Source organism: Oryzias latipes, chromosome 20 (genome assembly GCF_002234675.1).
Source record: "Oryzias latipes chromosome 20, ASM223467v1".
NCBI lineage: Eukaryota > Metazoa > Chordata > Actinopteri > Beloniformes > Adrianichthyidae > Oryzias > Oryzias latipes.
In genome coordinates, this window is record NC_019878.2 from 9,152,073 (window position 1) to 9,169,840 (window position 17,768).

Sequence of the window (17,768 nt, forward strand, 5' to 3'; positions counted from 1 at the left end):
TATTTTTCCTATTGCAATCAATAAGGAATGAACTTTTCTGCATCAATATTAAGTGTAACATGGCTTCTTTTGGCTCCATTGATGGATCAGTCGGCCCCCGGTTGCGTAAATTGGGTTAATTTGCGCAGATAAGGCCGCGCAGGGGAGCCGTCCGTCGTCACGGAGCGCGGTTTTTATGTTTTAAATGAGGCGCTAATGTTTCGTTTAGCGCCTGTATCGCGCGCCGCGGGGGGCGTAATTGCGTGGTGCAAAGTGCCCGGGAGCGCGCGCGGAAGCAGAGCTTCTTATATCAGCGCGCGCCCGCCCGCCTAACAGTGATTAAAATCTCTGCGGGGATGTGACTTTAAACCAGTGGCAAATGCAGACACATGAAAAAAAAACACACATAGACATATGCACGTGCACACACAAACGCACAGACAAATGCACCCCCCCCCCCTGCACACAAAAACTGAGATGCACAAACTTTCTTATTTCTAGGAACTTATTGAAATGTTTGAATACAGAAAGCTCAGATTCAAACAGCTGTCCCACTTTTTTTGTCGTTTCTTTAAATTTAGCATTTATCCGGGTGACTTCATTTTCTCGATGAAAAGAAGAAGGAAGAAATACTTTATTTTAATTAAGACAACAGGTGAAACCAGATCAATTAATCAACAAATCAGTCAGGGGTCTGTAGGGGATTTTCTCATGCAGAAGAAAAAAATAACAAGCAAATGATGCAGGCTATCAAAATGTCCACTCTTCTTCAGAACCTGTTAAATGCTTTTGGGTCACGGGGCTGCTGGAGCCTATACACAATTGGGAATAGGTACACCTTGAACAGGTTAGGGTAAAATGTGAATTATGGTGAGTTTATTTAGAATATTATAACCTTTAAAGACCTTATCCACTAGAGAATCACACATAAGAAGACATTCATAAGGATTTCTTACCTTTATTCTTTCAATTAGCTTAAATACAAGTTATGTAGAAATCACCCCTCCTTTTGAGAGATTTTTGTACATTTTATAGGGTGACCAGGACATATAAGGCACCAAAATAAAAGTTTTTTTTGTTTTAATCCCATAAATGTAACCCTGAAGAACCCACTCGGTCAAATGGGTCTTTTTTTAACATTATTTTTATTGGTTTGTTTATTTTAATTTTCTAAAACTTTTTTATTGTTTTCCTAATGTTGTTAATTACTGCAGCCCAAAATAAATCAAAAAACAAAAACCTAACTTTATCTTCACAGTCCCAAAAATAAAGGTTGTATTGAATACATTTAGGAAATGTGTAATTAACACTCTATTGTTGCCTCATAAAGCAGATCCTGCAGCCTCTGGCATGGAAAAAAAACAAAAAAACCTCCCCACATCTGTTGGAAACCTGATCTCCGTTTCACTAACAAGAGGTTTCTCAAAAGGCATTTTGTTTCCTCAGACTCGGACACGCCTGCCTGCTCACACAAACGCACATTTACGGCTAAATTTGAATGGAGGGGATGCAGGGAAAAAAAACCCAAACCTATCTTCAACCCATCTGATGCAACATTGAAGGCATTACAGTTCCTGTGTAGCAGCTTTCTTTTCTTCTGCAAGACAACAGACTGATAGAGTGACCGGCTGGTGTGAGATAACAAGCGGCGAGCTCTGTTAATGGCTGTTTGCTTTTGATTAGGAGGCTAGAGTTGGAGCTGCCAGCGCAGCAGAGGTATGTCAGCTTGGGCACGCTTTGAACGGTGGGGTATTTTTCCAATAATATACCCTGGAATTTGAGATGTGCGGACGAGGACAAAAAAAAAAAAAGATAAATGGGAGTGAGAGCTGGATGCTGATGGAGTGACTGTAATGATTTACAATGGGGAGAATGCATGCATCTGCCTTATTTTTTTATTACAAGCCCGTCGCCACTCGCTGGGAGGAAATGCTGATGCCTTTGAAGAAGGAGCACTCCAGGACCAATGAATAAAATCCGCAATCATGTCGAGATCCGAAGCAACTCAGAGTCTGTTGGAATCAAGTGGCGCCACCAAAGAAAAGGAAGCCCACAAGTGGGGACTGCTCGCCAGAGCCTGGACGTCCCTCAAAGATGGTGGGGCAGAGATATGCTAATGCAACTTTATCTTGTAAAGGAAAGCTTGGAGGAGATTTGGCCAATCTGCTGGACACAATTCCAAGAGCCTCCGTGGCATTTAGCAGGCTCACGCTAACCCCGGGCGGCTTGTTAAGACTTCATTAGCCATGTTTGCTCAGGCCTCCTCTCTCCTAAGAGCTTGTGGAGGGCTCCCTAGCCTCCAGTCAGCCCCCACTATAGGCTCTCCATATGGGGCTTGTTTGCTCACGGCCGGCCTGGTAATCACTTTCAGGTGGAGGAGATTTTTGGAGGGAACCGAGCACCTACCAGCCCCCGTCAGCATGTCCCTTTCTTGCTGGGAGAAGCCTCCTTAGGTGGCGGCGCGTACTGCAGTGTATTCTGCGAATTACCTCACCTAGGGGCCATTACCTTAACAAACAAAGCCGGCCCTTCTAATCAGGCTCCTGCTGGGGGGACAGAGGTCCTTAGTAAATCCTCTCTCATTGTTGAGGCAGAGCAGGAGCTCTAAAGTCAGAGAATGTAGTGTTGTCCCAACAAGGCACCCGAAAACCTGTTTGAGACGAGGACAAAGGAAATAGTTAGTAATTGGTGGAGACAAAAGAGTAACAAATGTCTAAATCATTGACTGTATATGAGAAGTGGACTGAGTGACTCCTCCCCCCTCGCATTCCAAGAAGGAAGTATCCGCTTTAAAAAGCCAAAATCCCACAGACTTCTACAGAGAAAAAAATATTACTTACTCTTTATATTTGTCAGAATACCAAATTTTTCCATTTTATGAGGCTCATTTAACCCTTGTGCTATCTTAGATGACCCCACCCTTACATTGATGTGTTCTCCCTACCATGACAAAGGTGGATAAAGGTGGAAAGATTTAATGTAGATGTAATCATGGACACCAGTGAAGATCACAAATCATTGAAGAAAAATTGTTCAGAGCACTGTTTAGTGGGTCTAGATGACCCAACTCCCAAAGTTAAAGTGCCTCGGATAGCACAAGGGTTAAAAAGTATTAATTAAAAAAAAGAGGCGGTTCTAAAATCCGGCCCGCCTTGTATGGATTAATTCTCTTTGTGTTCACTGTCGTCGAATTAAATTTTTTTTTAAATCACCATTTGCAAACATGGTTGGGTGTTATTGTGAATATGAAATGTAATGTGTCGCGTTTTCGGACTGTGGTTGTTTGTGTGTTACTAACGAGGTTGGGAGTTAATGTAGTCACAGTGACGTTTGTTTTAACGGTATCAGTCTGTTTTTTTATGTGTTGCAAACAAAGCCATTATTGTAAATACGCCACGTAGCTAACATGTAGCGATGTCGCATTGTGTGTGTGTTTTTTTTAACGTGTAACTAACAAGGTTAGGAGTTAGCATAGTCACAGTGACGTTTGTTTTAACGGTATCAGTCTGTTTTTTTATGTGTTGTGAAAAGGTTGGGAGTTACAGGTGTTGTGATCACGCTAATTTGTGCCTAAATACAACAATAATAGAATTGACGGACTGGATTTTTCTGTGGTTTCCTGAATGTGTCCATTATTCACTCACTCCTCATTCATACTTTGTGATGGTAAGATACTGATGTAGCCACAGCTGCCCTGGGGCAGACTGACAGAGGCGTGGCTGCGCCTATAGCCACGCCTCATCACCAGGACGTTCATATGCATCCAGTGGAGCAACACCGGAGGCAGGGAGGGTGAAGTGTCTTGCCCAAGGAGACAGCAAAAGCTGACTGGGGGGAACAGGAATCAAACCGTAGACCCTTCGATCATTGGCTGACCTGCTCAACTACCTGAGCCATTGCGGGGTGGCAGTGGCTAAAAAATAAAGGTCATATGGCGGTTTGAACAAATGCAGCTTAAACTGCACCAGAGGCGAGAACTGTGCTCTTGTGTAACAAAAACACCTAGTGGTCACATGGTGAACTGACCTGGCTCCTTTTACTTTAGGTCTTTTAGTTTTTCAACTTGCACTGTCCAGCAGCTGAGCAAACAAATAGGAGCTGAAGGCCTCATGTGTTGGACACATTTTACTGTTAAAAGAGGGGGTTATAAATCTTTGATGACACAAGGTATACATTTGTTGAAACCCCTTTTGTATATGAGGCTAAACTCTATTTAATTACATTTGCATACATTTCTTGTTGCACTGGAAGGACCTGACCTACTTTATTTTTTAAGCCTGTCTCAAACAGGAAGTTGATGGTTTTCCCTTTTTGTTGGTCATTAATATTTAAGATCTATTACAATTGGGAATGTATTTATGGGGAAACATGATTGAATGGAAGACTGAAAGACATTTATGCGTACAGTTAATAGTGCATTTGGTAAACAGTTCTAAATGATAGGAACAAACATTTTTTTATGTTTGAGAAAACTTTTCAGCAACCAAAAATAAAAATTAAAACCCTAGCTGTAGTTGATAAATCAGGAATCTAAAGTTTCCCTAGACTTGCAGAGTTTTTGCCACACATCAGACTGCCCAGGGGTGTATCCTGACTACCCTCACCAGAAAAACAGCAATTACTTTGATTGTTTAGGTGGGCCCGTGTTTACAGTCTACTTCCTCCGGTTCTCCTGACAGAGAGTGCATGTCAAACGCCTCAAGTCTGATGATTGTGTCGTTGTTGGTGTAACGTATCACACGAGTTAGAAAAGGGGCTAAGGTAGCAGTAGATGAGAAATGTTTGACCTTTGACACGTTGCTTTTAGCCTCACTAAGAACACAAACCGTGTTTAAACACAATTGAAAAACATTTTTTGACCCATACATAACTACATTGTTTGCATATATTTGTTAGCATGGTGGATTTTTGATACAAACCCTAAACTCAGCAAACTCTGAACCAGTTATTATGGTGAGAAGTTACCACTCTGTCCCTAAGTTGTGCATTTTTTACTCAATTTGAACATTTGAAAATGACCATTTGAACTCATTTTGCAAAAAAAACATGCACATTTTGCTGTTTGGAGTTGTCATCAATAACAAGGTTCAAGCTTGATGTGCATTGAGCTGCTGTGACTGCTGATATTTGACACGCCAGTCAGGTTTATCTCTTCTCCTGTAGAGAGCATGTAACTTGTTCGCTTGATCCTGAAAGCAAGCCTTCAGAGAGCTGTGTGCAGGAAACACGCACACAGACACTTGCTCAAATAAGGGCAGAAGCTTGAGTGTTTCCAGAGATAAAGCCTGACAAAACATAGATGGCACCATGGAAATGTAGAGCCGCCATCTGGTTACAGCATATGGGACAAAGTGAGCTTTCTTTGAATTCGAAAGGTGATAATTCAGCATTTTTCTAGTTTTTTTTCTTTTTACTAAGCTTCATAAAGCGATGCTCAGACATAATTGCGACACTTTTGGAACAAATTTGCAATTGATAACTTTGTTTTTGGAAATATCCTTGTTTTCTGACTTAACCCTTTACTGTCTGAGCTTTAGCTCTAGTGATGACATTCTTTCAACTATTGTACATCTTTAACCGTTTTAAAAGAGTTAATGTAATTCCAGCAGATTCTAAAGTGGGGAATAGCTGCCTTGCGCTGATATGCAACACTTAACAGTGGTAAAGTGCTTCTAAGATCAACAGGAAAGATCAGGAAGAATTTTGGGCCTAAAAGGGAAATCCAACTGATGACACCAAAGCAGAAGCAAGTAATTTCAAGTCTGAAGCTGATAACAGAAGGTCTACAAAAACATGTGTGGTGTACTCTTGTTTTTCTCAATCACTTACCCCTTCTTATAAAGAATTTTTTCCCTTTCCTGTTTCTACCTATAGGAGAAAAGCAGATGACGCGGCGAAGGATCACTGCCAGACAGAGGAAAGGCGAGATCGAAGGAGAGCGAACAGCGAGGTTTGCAGGTGGCGAAAACATGTCCAGACGGAGAGTGATGGAGAAGCAGCGAGGCAGCAGATGTGTGGAGCACAATCGACCTTGTGGCGACTCATTCTTGGCGAGCCGCAATCCCTCTCGGTGTGCACATCAGAGGATTGAGCAACGGTCCCACCGAGCTCTCCACACCGCTCATTAGCAGACGCCGCGCTCGTTTATGTAAACACTACAAGTTGCAGTCAGACAAATCAGATAAGGTGGATGCATTTTTTTGGTCCGAAACAAACAAACAAACAAACTTCAAGTTCTCGGACGTACATTTGCGAGGAGCTGGGAGCATGGCGAGACTCCGGGATGGCTGGTGTTTCTAAAAATGTGATGTCGGCGAGAGCAAACTTCAAACTTCAGGATTCCCCAAAGCCACGATGTGGGACATACATGACCTTAGCTGCTACCAGCTTCCCGCCTCTCCACCTCTTTGTGGAGTGCATTGCCTCCTCCTTTCTACAAGCTCCCACCTCCACATAAACACTTAAAGGCACCTCCAGCTGATAAAAGTCATTTGAATCTATAATGTGCAACTCAAATCATCAAAAAATGTTGGGCAGTAAGAAAAATGCAAATGAAAGAAGCAGTTATGTTTTGACTTCTGGTATTTGGGGAATAATAAATGCCAACTTTCCGGCTTATTACAGTTATGTATCTATTATGATTTTCAATACGGATGAGGATGTAATAAAAATGTAATAAAACGCTTTCTTGTCCAAGCCCAATACTATTTCTCTCATGCATAACCCCTTTTAGGATAATTTTAAGTGCTTTTAAAAATGTGTCCTACCAAATTCTATGCTGATGACCTATTGTTCTTTTTGTGACGCTGAGATGTGAAAGAATTATTAAATTTCGTCTTTTATTTCACAGTTCTATCCAGGTATACGAAAGATTTTGTGTCATATAATTCCAGCCGGGCACAAACAACAATTGTTAATTTCTTCTCCATGATCAATTTTCAAACAGTTGGTACTTCAGTGATTTCAAAAGGAGACCATTCCGCACGTCCCTACTAAATCAGAGTTCGTAACCCTTGTGCTATCCTAGACACTTTAACATTGGGAGTTGGGTCATCTAAACCCACTAGACAGTGCGCAGAACCTTTATTCTTCAATGATTTGTTAACCTCACTGGTGTCCATGGATTACATGAAATCTTTCAATGGTCAAGGTTTGACCTGGTTTAACTTGCAACACACGTTCAATGGCTGCGCGATTTATACGGAGATCCCAAAAATGGCTGTAAAAACTTTCATAGCTACACATAGATGCAAAAGGTTTAAACACAGAAGCCTAAAACACACATTTTCATGGACTTTTCATTGGAACTGGTCACTTAAACCTGCATGTGAGTGGTGTGAACGTAACTTAAAAGGGCTCATATTTCACCGGTTTGATCGTCGTTACATTGGCTACCTAACAACTTTAAAATTGATTTTCACATTTTTGCTTTATTTTTAGAGCTCTTTATAGGCAAACCCCTATTTATATTTGTGTTTCCAGTCGACCCCTTCGGTCCTTTGAACTGACCCAACTTAGAGTCCCCAAGACTCTGTATAAAGCTTGAGGTGACCTCGCGTTTCAAGCAGTAGCCCTGAAACTGTGGAATGTCTTGCCCTTCGGGTGACCGAGACTATCAAGCCTTTAAGAAACGACTGAAGGACGTATGTTTTAAAAAAAAGGCATCTAGTTATTTGTTCTGTACTCTGTTTTGCTTACTGTTCTAACTTGTTTTTGTGATTTTATCTGTGAAAGACGCTATTCTTGGAACAAATTCAGCTGAAACGACCGTACCAACACAGAAACAGGAATCTGATGAGAGGTTGCTTGGCAGCACTGAGGTGAGACATGTTTTCGTGGCTCTGCTTGGAGCTGGGCCGTGTGAGAAGACTCTCAAAATTCCACACACACACGCAAGCTAATCCGTGCACGACTGAAACCCGACCAGTGCACATTTGGAAAGTTGTTTGACACACTTGTGTCTGCATTTAAACAGTCACACACGTGTTTTTTTTACGCATTCGTCGGTCAAATGGCGCATGGTTTTGACGACTATGAGAGATATATTTTTTTGGGTTTTTGTTGCAGAACAAAATAAAACCTCCACCTTGGGCGTGAGACTGAAGATGACGCTCCAAAGTGTGTCAGGTCATATTTTGTCCGGTTATTCTTGTTCAGGTCTAAAAATCTGAGGTCACTGCAACGTTTTCTGGTCATTAAAGCTTTCTGCAATTGAAAACTTGTGTTTTGTTTTTGCAGGAGTTGCATTTTTCCTGAAAAATGCACAAACATTTTGCGGAGAAAACATTACCTTAAAGAAATTAAATTGCTCTTAATGATAATCTTCACTTTTTCAGATTAAACATAAAATTACCATTTCTTTCTGAAATCATGTCTATATAGTATATACAACAGCAAATTCAAACAAAGTTTGAAGGGCAGGTTCATCTTTATGAAGGTTAGTATTTCAGCTCTGGTGGCACCCAACCTGTTTTCCTTCTTCCATCAATGATTTTGGAGGTTGAGCTAAGGTAGGGCTGCTCATTCCTGGTCCTGGAGATCTACCACCCTGACTGTTTTCCAGATCTCCAAGTCCTGCTAACTGCTGATTTGGTCAATCAGATGTTTCCACATTCTGATTCAAGCACACACCTGGTCCAGGTAATCAGCTGTAAGCAGTGCAGTGAGAGCTGGAAAACAGGCGGGGTGGATCTCGAGGATCAGGAATGAGCAGCCCTGAGCTAAAGTGTCTTTTGCTCTCAACCCTTTGTAAGATGGAATGGACATTATAGATCCAGATATTCTATCCGTTGTTTTTTCCCAGATAAGATTTTGAATCTCGGTCTGGATCTTTATTAATTATTTAGTTCTTAGTTCAATGCCCTTAAACCTGTAACATATAAACTTGGTAACCAAACAAGAATACAAATCCTTACATTATTCATGAGCGATAAATTGATGGTTTATAGTTTTAAAAGGCATATGTCATACTTTTCTTAAGCCTTTCAGAGTAAATTATATCCACGTAAATGATAATACATTACCTTTGGCACACAAAAGAAGGATTTTTTAATGAAATATGAGTTATTTTCCTGAGTCTTCTTTCCTACCTGGAAGTAGGACGACTCAATCTCTGAGGCTCCGCCTTTTGCTCATTGTGGGTGCCGCCCATTTCATGATGTCAAGCTAGAGTCGGCCTCTTCAGCGTGTCTGTGTCTCGCCCAGAAAAACAAACAACACCCGAATATTTGCAAGGATGGATGTGCATATTGTGCATTAAAATAAAAGCATTTAGCTGATCACCGCTAGCTCTGTGGAGGAAGTGTGTGTGTGTGTGTTAGCCTGAAGGGGCTGTTACCCACTTATCTACGTCATAATGTGAGAACCCACAGCTGTTTGTGGATTGGCAGGGGCTGGTGCTCAGAGAGCAGGTTTTTACAGGAACGGAGCAAAATACAGCTTTGGGGTTGTTTTTCGTAAGGAGTTAAAATTGTAATCAATTAAAAGCTCGAAAAGTTGATTATGGCCCTTTAAGATGTCAAGCAGTTGAGTGTATTTGATGCAACACTTGCACTCCTAATCAAATTGAACAATGTGCTGCAGCGGATTAAACCTCGCCCTTCACTCATCAAATGGCCTCAAATATCTTAAGGATTTCAACAAACGCTATGTGGATCAATTGAAATCAGGCTGGTGTTGTGGAAATAATTCAAGTGGACCATTTCGAGCTGCTTTTAAGGGCCACAGGTTTCTTTTCCCACCCCTGATTGCTTCAGACAGGTGAGGCACTCTTTAATGAAGCTTCGACTCTCCAGCCGCTGATGTTATCTTTGCTAATCTCGACTGAAGACCGTCTTATCAGCCAGCAACACCATTAAGATCGGCATCTCCAGACAATGTAAAGTGTGCTCATTGCACTGCTTGGCTAATTGTTCAATCAGGGGAGACCATGTCCGCATTCTTATGGACGTTTTCCACATACTTCAGGTGAATATAGAGTGCAAAAGGTTTTTTTGTTTTTACATAAATGCAGTGATTAGCAGGGCTGGTCTCAGCATTTTCGGTGTTGGAAAAGTGAGGAAGAGGAGCTCCGTTTTAAGTCTGAGTCCATTTTTAATGTGACATGAAAGACAGAGGTGAGGCGAGCTCCAGAGGTTGGGCAGAGCCGGCAGTCAAACTGCAGGGGGGGGCCCTCCCCCAGGCTTTGCAGGATGATGTGTGATTGACAGGCTACACGCTAAGCTCACCTGGGCCTCTGACCTCCTGTATTATATGTCACAGTGGCTCTTCTCCTCTTTTCTCTCTCCCCCCTTCTTCTATTTTTTTCAGAGAAGTGTGGAAACTGGAGAGGGCCTGATCCAGGCTGAAAGTGCTTCAGGCTTCTACCTGCTCAAAGGCATGTGGGGGTGGGGGGGGTGGGGGGTGGGGGGCAGTCACAGAGAAAACAAAGGCCATTCAGGTAAAACGCTCTGAGCTGGCCTGAGACAGCCAGGCTCCCACTTCTGATAAGAATGAGTCTAATGTACTGGAGTTTGAACCGTCGGTGGCACTGTGCTCAGCCGCAGATGCTGAGGCGGTGGTGTGGGTGTGTGTGTGTTTTAATTAGAAAATGAAAAGAAAAACAAAACATGGCAATATTGCTGCAGGAGCCCCACCGAACACCTGACAAATAAATATGTAAGAGTCAAAAACCTCCCCTTCAACAGCCGAATTTGAGGGCAAATTTTGTATCGTTTACTAGATTACTCACTGGTAAACATGTACTTAATCACAACAAAACCCACTGAAAAGGTCTATTTTCAATGGGATCAAAAGGGCAAAACAGATTTGAACTTAAAGATCCACTTCAATGAAAACAGAGTTTTTTACAAACATGTTCTTGTAGCAATTTTCTGATGACGCACAATATAATTTAAGTAGATTTAGGTTAAAATTGCATTTCCTAATACTTTTTTTTAATTTAAGTAATTGTGAATCATGAGCAGACAAAAAAATCCTTTGAAAAAGATTGTATTATAAAGCTCCATGCTCCACCCTGTTGTGATGCATCCGCTTGCAGAAGACTGGGTCCATGTAAGTCTTCATTTTCCTTGGTCAAGTGGAGATCTGGCTCAAAACTGTACCGCTGGATAGCTCCTTTACTGCTTATTATTTTTGTTGCACTTGTCATGTTAGGTTGTGGATGTGAGGTTCTGTAAACTAGCAGGAGACAGTGTAAACAGATGGGGTTGCTCTACACCAATGGTCCTGCCCACAACTTTGGAAGTAAATTTCTTCAGAACTTCTGCTGCTATGCAGAAATTATGTCCAAGAATATGACACGGGTCTTTTAATTTGGTCTACAAACGTCCTAATTATAATTAAATGACCACTAGGAATTTTTTTTAAGACAGATTAAAAGGTGATTTAGGAAGGAGGAGTGAGGTGGTGAAGTTTTTCCCACGGTTAAATGGACTTTTTTCAAAGCAGTTGTGTTTTTTGATCCAACAAACCAAATCCCTTGAGTGAAGGAATAACAGCATAACATTGACAGACAAAAACCATATAAAATACTTACTTTGACCAATGAATCAAACAATTTGCAGCCGTCACCACCTTGTCCAAGCCTTAAAGTTATACACACGTCTTTTGTGACTATTCAAAAACTGAGGGCTCAAAGTCACCTGTCATTTAAAAGACTGCACCCCCTTTGAGCAGAATTTTAATCATAATAAATATAAAAAAGGAAACGATCAGGTTCACAAACAATACAAAAAAGTTTTCTTGGATTTCAAGAATAATGAATTAATATGCTAATATTGTTTTCTTTCTTGAGTCGCATTATTATCCAATTATTTGGGATACAGGCCACCTAGTGATAACTTGGTCAATTGATCTACTTTCAGTTTGTAATAGTTTTTACTTTATTTTTATAGTGTAGATATCATAGTATAAGGTGCGATCAACAGTCTAACATTGTGGAATGATGGTTTGGTTCTTGCAAATGTTGATATTGTTATAAAAATCATCCTTCCCAAAGCTCTCTTCTGAGCCTCAATAAAGCATCAGACACACTCTGTTAGCTACCAGAGTGGGGTTTGAACACATATGAGCATGCACTTAATGGATTTTGAGTCCAACACCTTAACCACTCGGCCATCCTGGGTGTACAGAAATGTGTTTCAGACATTCCTCCAATACACACACAAAAACCCAACACTTGGATTTTTCCTGTTAATATTTGGACAAAGAGTCTGTTGAGACACAAATGCAATTTTCCTTAATAGTCTGCGTCATATTGTATCTGAAGTCATGACAGTATAAGGTGTAACCCTTGTGCTGTCTTAGGCACTTTAACATTGGGAGTCGGGTCATCTAGACCCACTAGACAGTGCTCTGAACCTTTTTTCTTCAATGATTCGTGATCTTCACTGGTGTCCATGGATTACATGAAATCTTTCCACCTTTATCCACCTTTGTCATGGTAGGGAGAACATGTCAATGTAAGGGTGGGGTCATCTAAGATAGCACAAGGGTTAATCAAACGTCATGCATGATGGTAGTGCAGTTATGGTTTGAGCCTTTTCTGCTTTTGGGGATAAAACTTGTTGTTTTACAAATCTCACTTCTGAGAATAAAAATAGGCCGGCATTACATACAAACAGGCTCTTGTAACTCCTTTATATTGTTTTTGCACTGCAAAAAAAAAAAAAAATTGCTGCAATAGCAGGTCACAAACACTTATAAAGAAAGTCCAAGTAGATACCAGGAGTGGGGTTTGAACCCACATGAGCTTGTGCTCATTGGATCTTAAGTCCAACGCCTTAACCACTCGGCCATCCTGGTCACAAAAGTATTCTCAGGTTTAGAAGAAGTCGGCGAAAAGAAACACCTGGATTGGCCATCACGCGACACACATGACATACATGCACCATTACTATGCATTGAATCTTTCCGAGTGAAAAACTGAGGAGGTCCGAACAAGTATGCAAAGAATCAAAAAAGGGGGACGCAATGTTTTGCAATCAACTGCAAAAACCATGACAAGCAAATGATCCGATCGAGAGGAGCCATCACAGGGTAGTAATCGCATTTTAATAGAGAAAAATCATGCTGGGAGGCGTCGACTGTGTGCTAAAGTAGGTGCTAGCAAGTAGCCTGCTATTAATGTGTTATCTTATTAATGTCTTAACCACTCTTCCATTCTGGTTGTCATATAAACGAAAACAAAAAATCAATTATTGTCGGAGTATTTTAACAATCTTGAGACACATAGTGGAGTCACTGAAAGGACTGCAACTCAGCATGGCAGTAAGGTGTAACCAACAACAGCTTAGCATTTTGGTGGCACCATTCTTTGTGCAGATGGTTTACTAGCCTAATACCATGACATGCCCATATTTATTATAAGTATAACTACTAATTACCAGGAGTGGGGTTTGAACACACGTGAGCATGCACTCATTGGATCTTGAGTCCAACGCCTTAACCACTCGGCCATCCTGGTTGCAATGTTTCTAAACAACAAAAAACAAAAACACTTGAAATATTCCTGAAGCATTTGGAGGAATAGTCAGTTGAGACACAAAACAGATTTCCTTTAAGGTTTGCATCATGTTATGTATACTTTGCAGGAAATTAATTGTAATCAACAATAAACCATGGTTGTGGTCCAGGGATAATTGTGGCCATTTGGAGATTTTTTATTTCCTTTGGAAAATCTTCATATTGTAAATGTTTGGAAAAGAAACATGCTTCAAGCAGGAAGTTAAGCACTTGCCTAAAGCAAGGAAAAGTCTTGCAATAAAAGCCCTGCGACAGACTGATGACTTGTCCAGGGTGTAACCGCAGTAGCTGGAATAGGCTCCAGCAACCCATTGACCCCAAAAGGTATTAACCAGGTTTAGAAGACGGAGGGTTGGACATAGACCACCTAGAGGTTGCCTGGAATACTGAACTAGCTACAATTTGTTTATATGCATGGTTCAAAGAGGAAGCTAAGCCAGCCCCCATTGACTTTATCTAAAAAGACCTTTAATAACAGCCCAGAGACGGATTGACAACTTGTCCAGGGTGAACCTGCCTTCACCGAACAGTAGATGGGATAGGCTCCAGCAACTCAGTGACCCTGAAAGGGATTAACCAGGTTTAGAACATAGATGGATGAATGGACCAGCAGTATATTGACCAAACCCCATAAGCGGAATTTCTATTGTCTTCCACTTTACCTCAACAAGTAATTATGTAAACATGACACACTTTCTGTTGCAACAAAGAATAGAAAATTGTATTTCACACGGTTTTATTAAGGTTTTGATAAAGTAAGAAAAAACCTGAAGGTTGGTGGACCCTCTGAGCTTCACAAATTCACAAAGATGAAATCTTATCTGCAACTGTTGGTCTGAATCCTGGCTCTCCCTGCCCCCATCTCGTCCATCTTTTCCATGGCCCTGCTCCTGGATCGAGTGAGCAGGTTTCACTGCAGAGCCTGTCATTCTTCTGCCTTTTGTATCAGCGGGTCTCTTTTTCCATTGAATGCTGCCTCCACCCCCACAGCCTTCTCTCCTTCTCCCATCTCCTGCTCTCCCTCCCTCATTCACTCTAGGGCCTAATTATGAGATAGCTTCGAATAAATACATGTATTTCTTCTCCTGCATAGTGGAAAGGGGGTTGGGTTCCTTGTACTCGACATTTTTTTTTTTTTTGACAGGAGGCTCAAGGAGGTTTTTATGCGGTGGGCTCTCCCCACTGATCGAAGTGGTCGCTGGGATGGGAGATCTTCTATAGGTGTAATAATTGTGTCTCATTAATTCCTACTGTAATGCTGGGTAGCTAAACAGGCCACGCAATTAGGAGGCTGAGCCCTGAATAGGCCGGCTAATCAGGGGACAAAAGCTGTGGCTCAGAGGCCATTAGGCCTGGAGGAAGTGCTTCTATTGTGAGGAGTGGACTGTGATGCCTTCATCTCCCTCCAACTGGGGTGGAGAATGAGCCTCCTAAGAGAGAGAGGGGGGGTTCCACCTCCAAACCTTAACAGTTCAAATCATAATGATCTGCATACAGCTTTAGACATGAACAATGATTGCACCTTGGTATAAATTATGTCCAAATTAGGACTTCCTCCTCGAAAACCCCCCAACCACCCACCTTTGTGGGTCAAATTTGAGCATCATTATCATGTAATCATGTTTAATTTTCCCATTAAATGCTCTAATAAAGTGATTTTCAATTTTTTTTATTAACAAAGTAATTCTTTTCACTTGGACCCTCTAACCAAAACTTAGTTTATATCTAGTATTTTCTGGAAATAAACAATTCTGCAAGAATAAAAAAAAATATTTAGGCAAAATCAAAACAACAAAAAACACTAAATTGTGTCAAAATGATTTATGGAATTTAAACAATTGAGAAATGAAGGAAAAATTACTAAAAGTTTTTTTGGGTGCCAATGTTTGTTTATTAGCATTTTTGAAAAAACAGATTTAAACTAATATACCCCCAGGAGAGCATCCTGTGGTGCCTCCAGGGGTACAACTAACCCCTAGTTGAGATCCACTGTTCTAACAGAGTGCATTCATAGATATCTTCTTTTTCCTTTTCCTTGCCGGAAACCCCCGCCGTTGTCTGAACTGTCAACTCAGGAGTTGGGGAGACGTTTAAGGTGGAGGATGAGAGGAAAGGAGGATACTTACATTATCTACTCCCCACTTTCTACCCCTCCCACCTCCTAAGAATGTTATATCTGGAATAATTTCACTACCCGGCCGCAGCTGGTCTTCAAAGACCAACTCCAATCATCTTTTGCTCTGTTGCTAAAGTAATCCCAGTGTTTTTTTTCTTAATTTTTGATTATGATTGTGTTGTTTTTAGCCTAATTAAAAAATACTGCATTATTTTCTAGAACATAATTTCTGTTGAGCGGCAGGAGTTCATTCGAAATTTGGCTGAGTTGTGGGCGGGACCATTGGCAGGGGTAAGCCCGCCCGAACTCCCCATCATCCTTCTGTTTACACTCTCTATTGCTAGTTTACAGCCCCATCAAACCCCCAACATAACATTAGCGTTGCAACAAAAATGGCGAGCAATATTGGAGCAATCCAGCTGTACGGTTTTGAGCCAGATACCAGCTCAGATGAGGAAAACAAGGAGATACATGGATCTATTTGTCTTGAAGTGGTTGCATCAGAATAGAGCACAGCCCCACTAGAATATTTTATACATCACACAATATTTTTCAAATTTTTTTTTGTCTGCTCCTGATTTACAAATTGAAATACACTTTTGTGCTGAGGAACGATAACATGTTAATAACACCAGAAACACAATTTTCATTTTAGTGGGTCTTAAAAATAACCATGAATTATTAAATTAGCCGACTGAAACTTTCTGTCTGCAAAACTAAGATAAAAAATCTAAATACTTCAGAAATGAGGGAAAAATGACAGAAATCCTATGTTTTACATCCTAATTGTACTCAATTACTGTTTACATATAATCAGGTGAATTTCCTTGTTTTCTTATATGTACAACTTGTATATTTTACAATAAACCATTTCAAAACTAAAGCAGACTGAATAGAATAACTCAACACTTTTTGCTTTTTTGTTTCCTTTTCACATCCAGTTCCAATTACTGTGGCATCACTTTGGTAATTTCATGAACAGCAAAGGACAAACTTTGCATGCTTGTTAGTCAAATACACATTGTGCCGCCTTTTCATAGCAGCAGTTTGACATTCTGTTTACTCTACTGAGCCCGAGTAAATCAAATGCAGAGATTTGCCTTCTCTCCTCGGTAATCTCATTTTGCGTACTGCTAACGCTAAACACATAAGCATCTGCGGGGCCTGTCTACTCACTATTATTTGCCCCTCATTTAGTGGCTCCGAGCCAAGCAGCAGTGAATGCTCGGAATGGAGGGAACCCGAATATTTTCATGAACATCTCCCAGCTAATCTGACACTGAGGCAGGGATCCACAGCTGCAGACTTAGTCTGAACTGACAGCCTGTGCAGTTTTTGCGCAAGCGAATGAAGATAGTAACTGATTTTGAGCTGAAATATTTGATTTACTTGCTTTTTAGATGTGGGGGAACTGAGGCAGGGCAGAAAGGGAAATAACAAACCTCTCCCATCAGGAAACCAAAAGATACACATTCAGACGTGATAGTCTGGGTGAAATTATTCCAGAGGAGTTTAGCTGTTCGAGGTTCATGTTGGAAGCAGCAATCGTTTAAATTTTAAAACAAGGAAGAAGTCGAATCCGAATCAGAGGATACGATTTTTCCATGCCTGTGTGGACTCCTCTGTGTCTGACTTTTATTATGAAATGCTGGTATCAGATCTCGCCAGCTGTGACGGGCTTCCTGTTTGTCCAGTTCCAGGGTCTGACCACAGTTATCACAACCGCCTCCATGCCTTATGCCTGAGTCATAGCTGCGCCAGTGTGCACCCCTTCCTAACAACTAGAGTGTAGCATAAGGGCGGCATACTACACAATCACGCCATGACTGCATGTAACTTATATTATCCTTACAGATACTTCATGACACACTTAACACACGCACAACAATGGTACGTTCCGTTCTCATGAAATGGTCACACAAGCCTCAAGAAAAATTGCAAGACACACCTGCACTCCCTTTGAGATTCCTGTAACCCTCCCCAGGCCTGGACAACTCAAAAACCCACAGCACTCGTGCAGGTCAACCCCCTCTTCGGGAAGCATGTGACAAAGGCCTTTCTAAGGCTGGATTGAAATCTCACCTGGATTATTCCTAACAACATTTATCAAGGAGCACCTATCCCCCAATGTCAGAGAGAAGGAAAATCC

General features: G+C 41.2%; 2 non-coding genes across 2 annotated transcripts; both read right to left on the reverse strand.

Moving 5' to 3' along the window:
- Window positions 1-12,700: 12,700 nt before the first annotated feature.
- On the reverse strand, window positions 12,701-12,783 carry trnal-uaa. Its single transcript has one exon. It is a non-coding gene; the product is annotated as a tRNA-Leu (tRNA).
- A 578-nt stretch (window positions 12,784-13,361) lies between these two features.
- Window positions 13,362-13,444, reverse strand: trnal-caa. Its single transcript has one exon. It is a non-coding gene; the product is annotated as a tRNA-Leu (tRNA).
- Between the last annotated feature and the right edge of the window lie 4,324 nt (window positions 13,445-17,768).